This window comes from Micropterus dolomieu, linkage group LG10, assembly GCF_021292245.1.
Source record: "Micropterus dolomieu isolate WLL.071019.BEF.003 ecotype Adirondacks linkage group LG10, ASM2129224v1, whole genome shotgun sequence".
NCBI lineage: Eukaryota > Metazoa > Chordata > Actinopteri > Centrarchiformes > Centrarchidae > Micropterus > Micropterus dolomieu.
Window position 1 is genome coordinate 5,902,721 of NC_060159.1, and position 13,322 is coordinate 5,916,042.

The 13,322-nt window shown below is 41.3% G+C and overlaps 1 protein-coding gene across 6 annotated transcripts in view; it reads left to right on the forward strand.

Moving 5' to 3' along the window:
• snap25a (synaptosome associated protein 25a) overlaps positions 1-13,322 on the forward strand; it is a 49,361-nt gene that overhangs the window by 9,144 nt on the left and 26,895 nt on the right. For all 6 annotated transcript variants that reach the window (XR_006826724.1, XR_006826725.1, XM_046060514.1 and 3 more), the window contains exon 2: positions 48-266. The gene's annotated coding sequence lies outside the window, so the exon portion shown is untranslated. The remainder of the gene's footprint in view (positions 1-47; positions 267-13,322) is intronic.

A 13,322-nucleotide genomic window follows, 5' to 3' on the forward strand; every position in this document is an offset into this window, starting at 1 on the left:
AACCCCCCCCCCCCCCCCATCTCTCCCTCTCTCTCTCTCTCTGACAGATATCTATTAAAAGCTGGTGCTGACGTCAAAAGTGTCCGCCATCTTTGACTAGAGCTGCACTGCTTTACCCCATTGAAGAAGGAGTGAGGAGGAATCAGCGAACGCGCAGTGCCTTTGCAGCATCCCAGTCATAGAGAGAGAGGCTGGTATCGGTTAGCTGTTGAAATACGCAGACATTTCCTCCCATACTGACTGCGGGGCACCGACAACAGGCACAGGTAAGGCACATTTTCTACTCCATTTTTAAACATTTATATTTCTTAAACTTGTTAGTTTTTGTGCATTTAAGCGCATTGTTATTGAATGTTACTCTGAAACGTGAGCTCCGGACGTCTGATTTCTGCCACCCTGAATGATGATGAGAGAAACGCTTTAAATGCTTTGGGGTTTCGTCGTGCCCGGGAACGTAGCGGATACTTTGCAGCATTGTTAGTGGGAAGAGGCGCGTGAAAGAAGGGAAGAATGCAAGGAAGGCAAAGCGTGACCTCCCGTGGGATGAATCTCAAACACGCAGTGGAGTGCTGAGAGGATGGATGCGGTGCGCTATAATGCGTGTGTTCAGTGTGGGCGTTTTCAATGTTTCAGCACCTTGGATAGCACCAGAGAAGGCAAGCCTCTGAGGAGGTGACTTTATCGTCTCAGCAGGTCGAGTTTGTGCCCGAGCACCGCATTGTCAAAGAGGTCCGGGGTTGTTTCTGAGCGAAGCGTTCGTCCCAGGCATTTTGGAAGGGATTGCTGTCCTCAAAATCAACATCGAGCCTCATATCCCACCTTTAAAACTGATAGAGGCAGCAAGTAGACTGCTGATGTCGCAGTAAGATGGTGAATCGTGAATCAATCTGTCGCACTCGTGTCAGCCAGAAACCAAAAACACACACAAAAAAACAGCATCCCCGCGGGTTTGAAAAGAGGTGTCAGGGTTATTGCGGTGGTCTGATGTGATGGAGAGAATGTCATGTGTAGTAAACTGCGCCATGGTAAAGTCGGTGGGAGGAGGGTAGCCGATATAAACGGCGGGGGGGGGGCTTGATCCAGCTCCATGAATGCGTGTCTCCTTTTTATTTCTTTTTACGCAGTGTATTTGCATCACATGCGGCCAAATCCGTGTCACATTTACGTGACGGAGGCGTGAAAGGATCTCGAAAATACCCTGGTGTTTGACGGTCGGTGGGGTGGGGGTGATGGCGGCGCCGTGGAAGGACCATGGTGAAACCCGCACTATGACACCCAGCCCCCCTCCTCCTCTCCCACCCCCTCAGTATCCCATCCAGCCAGCCGTCTCCGAGGCGACGCTCATCACTTTCAGTGAGCCCCGCGCTGTCCAGGCTGGGTGCTGAACTGGTACCCCGGTATACTCCACACGGTCTAAGTGTGTACCATTTCTAATGCAGGGTATTAGGCTACATAAAGCTAAGGCAATATATGGTAGTGCTTCCAATTTTGACCTTATTAGCTATAAAAACGTGCGGGAGCAGTCCAGGCAGTTCTCCCTGCAAGCTTCCCTGTGGGTCATTTGGTGTGTTATATGCAGCCTAATGATTTCCCAAATTCCAGCTCATGGTCCAAATTGAAATAACATGTGTATTGGAAAACCTGGTCGATTTCTGCAGGTATGGACGTTCTGGTGAGAAACAATTGGCGATGTCTGGATTTTGTGTGGTGAATTGACGCCCCTGTGCTGCCTGCACGCACAGCGCGCAATGCATGTGAGAGGTACCCGAGCCTCGTGATGCAGAAATAGAGACATGATTGTTGGTTATCCTGAGGTTTAACGGTGAGGCAGATTAGATATTGATTGATATTATAGATACTGGAGTTATTTTTTATTACCACATGGAGCAGCAGGCTGGCTGACTGATGGCCACTGACAGATGCTGTCACTTGAGGGTGGACTGGACATCATGCAGTGAACATTGTGACAGGATTTTAAATTCCTGAAATCACATTCCTTTAGTGAGTTTGCAGTGATTTTTAATGACCTTAAAATAACAGATGCTGTCGTGAAGTAGAGTTGAGTTAATTTCTAAAGGCAAATAGCCTTCAGGCCTTGTTTACGGACAGTTGTGGATTCAAGACAATGGCAGATTATAGCCTGAAGTAAATAGATAGCATATAAAAAGCCCTCGAGGATGCTCCATGACCGCTATACTATATCGCATTATGCAGCTTGCACTGTTTGGACTGCAGAGAGGGAGAGAGACAGGAACAGGGAGGGGGTGGTGGTGGTGGGAGGGGGTGTCAGGCCTTTAATGCACACACTGTGAAGGGGCTGCTCTCTGGATAAATGGTGACTCACAACACCATCACCATCCACTGATTGTTTCTCAGAAACACCATGGCCGTTGTTCATTTCACACGGGCACTTTTACGCCCGCCTGTATTGTACTCCTCTGAAATGGAGCTAAAGGCCTCCACGATCGATGCTGCTGAATACTGAGCCAGCTGGCTGCGCATTATGTGTTTTGTTGCAGGTGCAGGTCTTTTTTTGTTTCCTACTGTATTTCTAGCAGCCCCTTTTCTCCTGAATCTTTCTGATTCAGGCTCTCAGCCTAAAGCTTCAAGTTAAAATCAACCAATAAGTATGCAAGTATAAGTTTTTGTGGTGTGAAAGGTCCTTAACAGGCCCAAACCAACCACTTACCTCAAGTCAATACACACAAGCAACCACATCAACCTTATACTATAGCCACATACTGTAAACCATCTCACATTGGTCTTAAATGAAATGAGACAGACGGTCACATTAGGCATTCTTAATTAGAGCTTCTACAACCAGTCTGAGCGATATTTGGCACATCGCTAGCCATTTTTCTAAAATGGAAAGATTTGATAAAAATTAGAAGGAAAAATGCTTTTTGCTAGATGATGATCTTCCAAAGTCTTGGTATGTGTCAGCTTCACATATAAACACCTTTTACACTAGCAGTCATTTGCAAGAAAAACGTTTTATCTAATTTTGGGATTAAATGCTTTGTTACACTTCACATAATGACTGACAACCCAGCAAGGCTAGGTGCAGAATCACAAAAAGCAGTTTACTATTAGGTCTGGATCCAACCTAGAGCTCGGCAAGGACTGTACTTGCTCAAACTATAGAGAAGCATCCATTATTCTTTGTTCAAGGGCAGTTGTAAAGTGCCCTTGAGCAAAGAACTAGACCAATGCCTCGCTTCCTCTTTTGTAAAGAACTCTGGATTGGGAGTGTGAACTAAATGCGGTTGTTTCTTGCTGTCAGAGTGCAGTTCAGGTTTTAGCTGCATGACAAACAAAATCATCCTCATAGATTCAGCAGAGCTTGTTCTGCTGCTGTCGCATTCACAACTCTGAGATTTCCAGAATAATACCCTGTGGTGGTCCAGTATGCTTATATAGTTATGCCTATTTTTGGTTCCTAGTCCAGAGATAGAGGAGACATGGTTGACTGAGTAGAGATTGTGTCTGTTTCTTGGAGACATCATAACAGGGGTTATGTATTTATCAAAATATTTAATTTTCTCTAAGAAATGTCTCTATGCCCTGGGAAATAACATTTTATCATCAGGACTGAAGAGTCTTTTCCTTTGATTTAGATTTTTGCCAGGTTGTCAGCACATCACAAGTCTCTTTTCATCACAAAGTCTCCCACAAAGCTTAACAAATTTAATCCTTTATCAGAAGTAATTTTAAATAGAGCAAAAAACTGTCAAATAGATTACAGAAAAATAGAGATGATTTAAATCTACTGACAAAGGATTAATAAAGTTAACACAACACTGCATTTCTTAAAGAAAAGGCTCGCTGGCTTTCTTGCTGAGAGTTCGATGAGAAGATCGATATCACTCTCATATCTGTTAATGTCAAGCGATATCTGTAAATATGGAGCTACCGTGATTGTCTTTGCTTAGCATAAGGACTAGAAATGGGGGGTAAGATTTAGCCTGACTATGTACAAAGGTAACGAAAGTGTAAAACAGACATGTTGTAATATTACAGGGCATATACTGTATAACCCATAACATAACATAACCCCCGTAACACCGCAGTGTGTCATTTTGACACTTTAACTCCTGTACAGATTAAACAAACAACATAACATGTTAATTAGTGTGCTTTAGAGGTGGATTTTCTTTATGTGTATTTCCAGTGGTTAAGCTAAGTTAAGCTAAAGGTGTTCTGGTGTTAGCTACGTATTTAGCGTACAGACATCAGAGCGAGAACAATCTTTTCTATCTATCTACCAACAAGTGAATAAGCATATTTTCCAAAATGTCAGATTATAAATGAAACTGAAAAGAAGAGCACAGATTTTAAAGAATAGTGGGAGGTATTTGAGTGCTAAGGGCGTAGTTTTGCATACGGACGGTAGGGGCATGGCCTTACCAATATTTTAGGATGACAGAATTGTCCCTACCAATATTTCAGCAAATTACATGAGATTAGATAGATTCATATTATCTTTGGAGAGAAGTCGTATTAGATCATTCGGATGTGCCCTCTCAGATGCTACGTCAAATCTTTGGTTGGGATGCACGTGACTTTTGCTTAGCTGCTGTTTCTGAAATATGGACAGCACTGGGAGACAGAGAGAGAGAAGAGAAGAGAGTGCTGCAAGCAGAAAACAGCTGTTTCTATGCCCCCCCATGAGGCCATTGCATTGTTCGATCAATTTATATTATTTTATGAAAAAACAATGTCCCATTTGCAATTTGTAACACCCCCCACAGTCACTTCATCCTGGCACTGGGGGAAGGATGGTGGTTGCGGGGGTTGTTGTGTCCCTACCAATGTTGAGACCAAACCTACTCCCTTGGCTAAGTGGCAGGGATATGACAGGTCAGAGTGAAAGGCAGGATTGAGCTTTTTTGTGTCCAGTCAGCCCTCACAGGACATCCTCTCACTTTCTCAGAGACACTCTGCATGTGAACAAAAACAGAAAAACAAAATGGCCGATTCCGAGGCCTCGAAGCTATGGCGAAGCATAGAGACAGATTGCAGTGGTGCGTGGCTTTGCTCACCATACCACATCATACAAATAATTTTTTGTTAGATTATCTTTCACTATGACAGAGCAATAATGTCTTACTTCTATTTGCTTTTCTATTCATTTTTTGCTTTGTATTTGGGATGTTGTCTTTTCAATCTTGTCAGGCCGATAGAAGTGTCTCGTTGCATTATGCAGGGTAGTATAATGTGTATTAATGGAGATAGGTTGCAGATATGAGAAGCGTAGTTGTCAAGACTCCTCTCAGTTCTTGCACAGAAGCGTGAGTTCTCTAAATTTAGATTTATTTATCTTGTTGTACCCTCTCACAGAAGTTATATGACAACTACAGAAAGTTAAAATTATCTCCCAAGTGATGCTCTTGGCTTTGAAGCTTTTCTGGAAGTGAAAATGAAAAAAAAAACCTCCTCCATCTTTTTACCTTTTAAATCTACATTTATGAGACCGTTATCTGTGTAGCTGATCCACTGCACTGTCAGGCACTGTCATCTTTCTGCCATCTGTCCCCTTTCCCGCTCTCCTGGGGTTAGATTATTATTCTTTTGATTTATGAAAGGAATTTAGGGAGGGAAAATGATTAGAAAGAGAAGGAAAGAGCGATGGGAGTGAGATGGAGAGACAGATAATGGAAACATGGAGTGTGTAAATTTGAGCGAGAGAACCTGCAGAAGTGAATGATTGCCATGTTGAATCACATGAGCAAATACTGTGAAAAGGGGCACCTCGGCTCACCTGGTGGGCCCCGTAATGTATTTCAGGGCCTTATTGCCGCACCCGGGCCCTGTGCTGCAAATCATCCACTCTCTCTGTCCCCTGCCTTCCTTGTCTCTCTTGGCAGAAATGCCAAAAACAGTACTGAATAGTGAAAACTTTCTAAGTGAGAAAATGGCATAAATGTCTTAAATACAGATAGCTGCTCGTATTAAAATGATTCAATATATATATATATATATATATATACCTTATATGTACGCCCAGTAATAAGCTTTGGGTGTCCGATTTTACTACGGCAAGCTGATATTTTGCAGTATAGTCACTTTGTTGTGGTTGTTATGTCCCTACCACACTGCGTGTGTGTGTAGGATATAAGGCAGATTTCTTAAGTTTCAAATTGATCTGTAGCTTTATACATATCACTTTCACCACATCATTAGCCATGGCCTCAGCGGTATTCTGTTGTAAACCATCCCTACATGATTTCCATTTCCAGTTTAAAAGATCTATAGACTTTTCATCCCTGCATCAGTGAAGCATAAAGTCACCAATTAATCTGCTTGGGTCACCATGAATACACCCTCCGCCCTCTACATTACATGGCATTGTGTGCTCAGGTGCATAGACAATAAAACTGTATCAGTCTTCGGCAAACACGACACTGTGTGGTGTGGAGCCCGTCCTCATTCAAGGATCAGTGGAGTGTAATGTGGTGTTTGGTGGGTGATATTGTTGCTGTAGGTCTGTGTGTTGGGTTGGGTAATTTATGATGCTGCAGTGCAGCGGACTGGGATTGTCGGTGGGGGTTGGCCTCTGCAATGCTTTTATATAAACCTTAAACAGCAGGTTATATATAGGACAGAGGATATACAGGTGATATTGATTGATTGTTTCATGTGATATAAGGTTTGTCATGTTTTAACTTGATTATACAGTACACATTACTGCATTACAGCATGAAGACTGCATGCAATATAGGGCATAATGCCATGCATGCTGTGATGTTTTATGTATTATGCATCTGGATTGACTTTGTACTGAATTTATTTTTAGCCTCAAAGCCACCACGCAGATGTTAAACCTGTCAGTTTTCTCATATGTTGTGTTTATTGTCCTTTTCATCTCGTCTTTTGTTTTACTGGCTAGAATTCATCCATAATGTTCTGGCAATAATGTCCATCTACAATGCATATAATGCATTTAAATTCCTTTTGAGCAATACAGAGTATCAGTGTTATTGATTCTTTTAGACTGACCTCCACACTGGAGACCAACATTGACCCCTGCAGCATTTACTGTAAGCATTCATGTATGACTGTTCTATGTGCTTCTTTTATTCTGCTGTAGCTTTAAATTTTTTAAGCAAAACAATTAGACATTCACTGCTTCCAACCTATGTAATGTGAATTTCTGCTCGTTTTCTACAGCTTCTATGACAGTAAACTGACTATCTTTTGTTTTGGGAGGACGTGACATAAGAGTCTTTCGGTCGACTGCTCTGAATTCTTTATGTTCCAAAACATCCGTTTGTTGTTCTTGCGCACATTCAGCATTGATATAAAATATCAGTGTGTGATTAAGCATATTAAATATTCACAAAGTTTTTTATTGAACAGTTTCTAAGGGCAGCAGAGGTTGGTATTTGTGATGAGCGTATTTTAGCAGAAGGTATTTCCTCTGCAGATCACTGATTGGAATTACTTTTTTGAGCCTCGTGTCATAATCCCCAACTGTACAAATAGGCTCCATGCCAAACTGCTGTGACCAAAGGACTAATGAAAGACATCAATATTGATTAGGGCATAACACTTTGATGGTGTGTTACTGCAGCATCGCTAAAACATTAGGAATTCAGCCTTTGCACTCTGCGGCTGGCTTGAACATTTCCTGCCTGGGATTCCATTAAATGTGCAGATATAAAAAGGACATCTGCTGTATTTTTCACAGAGAGAGCCTTTGCATCTCTGCACCCTGACGTTTATTGCATCGTAAAACACAAAAGGTTGTGCTTCTAATTCAAAACAGGCTTGAGAGGCCTGCGCAGAAAATGCTTGGTTGATTGTTGGTCATATGTTCACTGGTTCATCCCTTCAAACCCCTGACATCTGCACTCATCCCACTTTTTCTCCTTTCAGCTTTACCGCCAACATCACATCACAATCTCTGTTTCATCCTTGTGTGTGTGTGTGTATTTTGTACTCTTTTCTTCTCATCTTCCTTCAGACGCTTAAAAATAAACACCTCAGTCTGCAACACTGAGATGCGCTCGTCTCGTTTCCCTGTCTATTGTCCCTTCTGCTGTGCTCTGCACTTGTTTCCAAGTAGCAAGAAGCTGGCTGATAAGGAGCCACGCAGCTCAGGCCCAATAAGGAGATGGGTTTGTCAGCCTTAAATCACCAAGATCACCCTTGCCTTCACCCTCAGTCTATCTGGTCTCTATTAGCAAATGCAGCAGCAACGCCACCTTACAGTAAATAGGATGATGACATTGCTTTTGCTTTGGTGCTGCATAATAATTGTTGAATTGTTCCGCAGTTTTTACTTAATATACACATAGGTCATCGTGTGGCTATCCAAGCTGTTTAGAGTGTGCGGTCACTAGAATAATAGAGTTTGTGAGAGTAGGCTTGTGACTGGAATACCAAGTGACTAATCTCACATCAATGACGATTTCTGTGATTTGACACTTCTAGAAAGCAGCAAACTGTAACTTCTGTCATCCCAGAACCACACTCACGTTCCTTAATGAAACTAATAGATCCAAGAGACCAACCTGACCTGCAGCCGTTTCTTAAACCACAATGTACCAAGTCATTTCCCACACTGACTTGCTTTTTCTACTTTACCACAACCCTCTAAGTGGTGCTATGAGCAGAGTTTCAGGAGCGGGACCAAACATCAGTGACGTTACTCCAGGCATTTCCATAAATACCCACACCACACACGTCCTCTTCTTCGCTCTCGCATTCCGCACCCCTCCCGCCCACCCCTTTCTCTGTCCAGTCTCCTCATCTCCTCTTCCTCTGGGGGTCCATCGTGCCAGGGCGCTATGGTGGATTTCCCTATCGCAGCTTCCTCGCAACGCTTTCGAATGTCTATTCAGCAACTGCAAGCATCATACATCTTCTGTTTCTCAAAAACAGATTGATAAAATGTCACCGATTACGTTTCACGCAAATGTTCTTGTTCTGTATGCAAACTGTCCTGACAACATGATGTTATCATGCAATATGCAGGCTTACAGCAAGGACTGGTTATTACTCAGTCTGTATGAGCAATAATCATCAGTGTAATACTGAATGTTTAGGATAATATTTTCTCATTTTCATAACTCAAATATATAGACTGATTTGAGGTTTGTATGCAGATTTGTTTTTGATACATGTGAGCAAATGACATGTCATTTTATATGGCTGTTGTGGTGATGGGGTTTTGAAAGACTGTTTTTCAAACTGTTGTTTTAAGAGATGAAACTAATGATTATTTTGATTGTCAATGACAAAGTCAATTTCTCAGTTGTTTTCTTGATTGATTGATACTTTTTTTGGTCCATAAATGTAAGAAAATTGTAAAAAAAGAAAAAAATAACCCTCAAGTTGACATATTCATAATGCTTGTTTTGTGCGACCAACAGTCTAAAATCCAACATAATGGAATTAATATCATAGAAGACAATGAAAACTAGCAAATTCTCATGTTTGAGCCGGAACAAATTCATTTTTGGCATTTTTACTTATACAAGATTAAGTACAGCGGCTCAGCGCTTAGGACCAAATGCCAACATCTGCTTGCTAACATGCTCAGTGGCATTAGAAGGTATCATGTTTACTATGTTGATCATTTAACGTGTTAGCATGCTAATGTTTGATAACATCGGACCGATTGACCAACCGACACACCGACATTCCCATCCCTACAGCCATGTCGCTAATGTGGCTAAAAATTACTAATAGACTAATCACTCCACCTCTAGTTCCTTTTCCTTCCTCAAACCTGGATTTGAATGTCCGACATGACCCCTGCAGCTCTTCTCAAGAACACAGTGGAGAAAAGAGGCTGGAGAAAGTCATGCTTTACTGTCTCTGTACGGAGCTTTTACGTTAGCAGGTAGCAATGTTTTTCTGAGATGTGGATGGTTACAGTGGGGCCAGATGAATAAGTGATGGTGTCTTGGACTTCTCAGGTCAATAATGCATGGCATTCTTTCTAGACTGGGCCACTGGGATGTCACAGCAGCATTTACTGCAAGCTTCTCTGTGGAGAGAGCTGTAGCCAGTGACACTTGGGCTTGTTGTGTAATATTACATCACTGATGTTATTATTCAGGGCCGCTGTGGTTTCTGGAAGGGTAGTTTCATCTTATAATATATTGAAACCTCCAAACAAGAAGAGTTTAGATAGATAGAAGAAGCATTTTCTAGGGTACAGATTAATTTTTTACAGCACTAGATATCATTTAACATTTACCATTTCATATGTAGCCAAATGACAACTCAGCTAAAATGAAACAGCCTGTCGATCCATTTTCCTTCAGTCTCTACCGTCTTCTGTAAGGAATGATAACAGCTGTACCAAGTGAAGAGCAGTAGTAAACTCCACAATTAAGTCATTCTACCTAACAAGATTTATTTTTACAAGGGCAATTCACATCAATCTTTCATCTGCTACTGTGCTAGGTGTGACCAGATGGCTAGTTTTAAACTAACCGGCCTGAAGATAACCTTTAGATCCAGTTATTATAGTATGAATGTCATGTTAATCTAGCTCTTAATTTGTGCATATTATAGAGCAGAAAATGAGACACTCTTTCATCACTGTCAGCTTGATAGATATGATTAAAATTGGTGCCTAACTATATCAATTACACTCGAGCACAATTATTTTATGTTCATCATACATTTCAACCCCAAATCTTTCACACAGATCTTTCAAAAGACAAAAGAAATTTTTATGCAGGGACGGAGAGAGCATTGAAACTGAAACTGGAAAGCAAACAAAATGGCAGCCAAAACACACGCAGAGAAGTAAGAAACACACACATCCAACTCGATGTGCTTGAAACAGAGAAAAACAAAGATCGATTGTCTCTCTTGCCGCAAGCCGCATCAAAGCTCCCGAGTATCTTACCTTCATGGTACCTTTTCTTACACATCTTGATAAGTCTACAGAATTCTAATATTTTTACAGTAAGTATTTAGATAAAAATGATGATTTGTCAGATTTCGCTATACAAAGCATTGCAAAATGGAAAGAGGAATCTTTTTCAGCACTGTATAGTACATTTTTTCACTGACGGAACATAACTTGTTTTAAGCCTGGTTTATATTGAATACTTCAATACATTATTTTAATGATCTTAATGTGAGATTTAGTCAAATGCTTATTGATGTACAGCGTATATGAATTTGGTAGAGGCAGGTGTGGTCCACTTTGTGTTCCCTTCATATTCCTGTCAAGTAAAATGGAAAGAAGAAGAAGAAAGAGACAAAAAAAAAAGGACAGAGAGAGGGAGAAAATGAAGGACAGAGGAGATATGTTAAAGAAGGAGGAAAATAAATTAGACTTTGTAGAGGTGGCGCAGTTGGTGGGGGCTTGTAATCTTCTCCAGGTAGAATGTGATTGGACATGGTATTAAATATATATCGTCCTCCACGGTGGAAAGTGTGGATTGAATGGAAATAAGAGCATCTTCCTATCTTTTGTCATTGTTCCCATAGTGAATAAATTGATGTGTCACTCTCGAGGTAGTAAAAACATGATGGATAGATGAATAGAGAGCTAAAAAGATGGATGTTCTATTAAACATTCATGGAGTTATTTTTTGCTATAGAGAGTCTTGTACAGTACATAAATGCCGGAATTAGTTTTATTGCTCATCCAATTATTCAGAATGCAGTTGATGAATGTGCAGTGTTCGACCTTTCTCCAATAATTGCCTTAAAACCCATGATAACTGCCACACAAGTCATACATCAGGTTTTATAGCACCTTTTCTAGTGCCATATGTTAAATCATGCTGCTAATCAGCAAACTTCCCTCTGCCACAGTCTTTGGGGCAACATGCTACAGCCTAGTGATGGGATTTTAATAAATAAGAGGTTGATTTTTGTCCTTTGAGCTTTCCTGCTCTTGTTCTTTATTGCCTTCCTGTTGGTTCGGGGTCAAAAGGTCACTCCGGTTACCATTTCCTGGCATAAATGTGGGCGTTGGTCTAACACATGATGAGGAGGTGATAGAAACACAAGAGCAAATGATGTGTGGGTGTGTGTTTGTTCAAACTAAATAAAGGAGATAGATGTGGTTTTTTCCCCCCAAATCGTGTCTGTCACATTTCGTGTGGCTGATGTTTGGTGGAAATGAAGGAGTTACTCAGTGTTCCCTTCCTGAAGGATTCTGTCAGTGCATAGCGTTCCTTATACTGACAGATGGAAAGCAATATGCAGTACATTAGTTTGTAAAGACTAGAAGTCAACACTAATTACGTTAACGTGTTTATACAGTGTTGTGTTGACCCACATTCTTACCGTTTACCGTCATTCTTATTTTATATTTAATATAGTATGTGCAAACTAGAGGTACCTCTAAAAACACAGATAAACATCCATATTCAATATTTTGTCTGGTCATAAATGTTTTCTTTATTTTATAACCCAAACTGATGACAGCCTTTCTGTGTTTAGTTCAAAATTTAAAGTGTCTCTCTGGTGGGTTGGCCAACATTTAATAAGATGGGAATTTCCAGGCAAGCTGGTGGAGAATTGTATAGATGACAGGGTAGTCTTCTGTAACTCAAAGGTCATCAGTTTGATCAAAGGTATTTAACTCTGTCTCGACCTGCTATGTCACTGCAAGTTGTTCTGAATAGCAGCTAAAATGTATAAGTTTATCTCTGCAGCACCAGAGATAAACAACATTATACTAGCCAGTATGGGAAAAAAGTCCGAATTGGTACAACCCCTTATCTCTTACCTCTCGGGTGGTGACAAAGTCCTTATAGGCATGTCATGCCGCGCCATCTTGGCAACGCCTCCGGGCAGCTATTTCAGACTAACAAGACCAGGCTCCTATCTTAATAATGGGGAGAAAGACAGAACTGCACTTTTACTGGTCACTGGAACATAAAAACTACATGAATAGAATCAGCAGTAAAATCTAATGAAAATCCCTGAACGACTTTGCCCAGAAATAAGGATTAAAAAGTGTTTTTTCCCGACTGGTTATATTTCTACTACGCATGCGTCACTACTACCACACATGCGCAGTAGAAGTAATAACAGACCCTTACGTCAGTGGAACCATGCAATTGGCTGAAATATGATTCCCGCTTTGGCTGTTGTGGGATATGCGGGAGAACCGCCATCTTTGACGTTAACGGGCTTTCCCCATAGAGTTGTATTGAGGATGTGATTGAGTGGCGTTTCTCCTCTATGAAATGTCCCTGGTGTTGATAGCCAGGACTGATGAACTCAGATGCCGGTCGACGTTACTCTCTGATTTGCGCCCTAGTTTGTGTGCTACTGATTCTCCTGGCCTGTAGACTTGGTAGGTGGGCACCCTATGATTTTGCTGGGATGAAGCT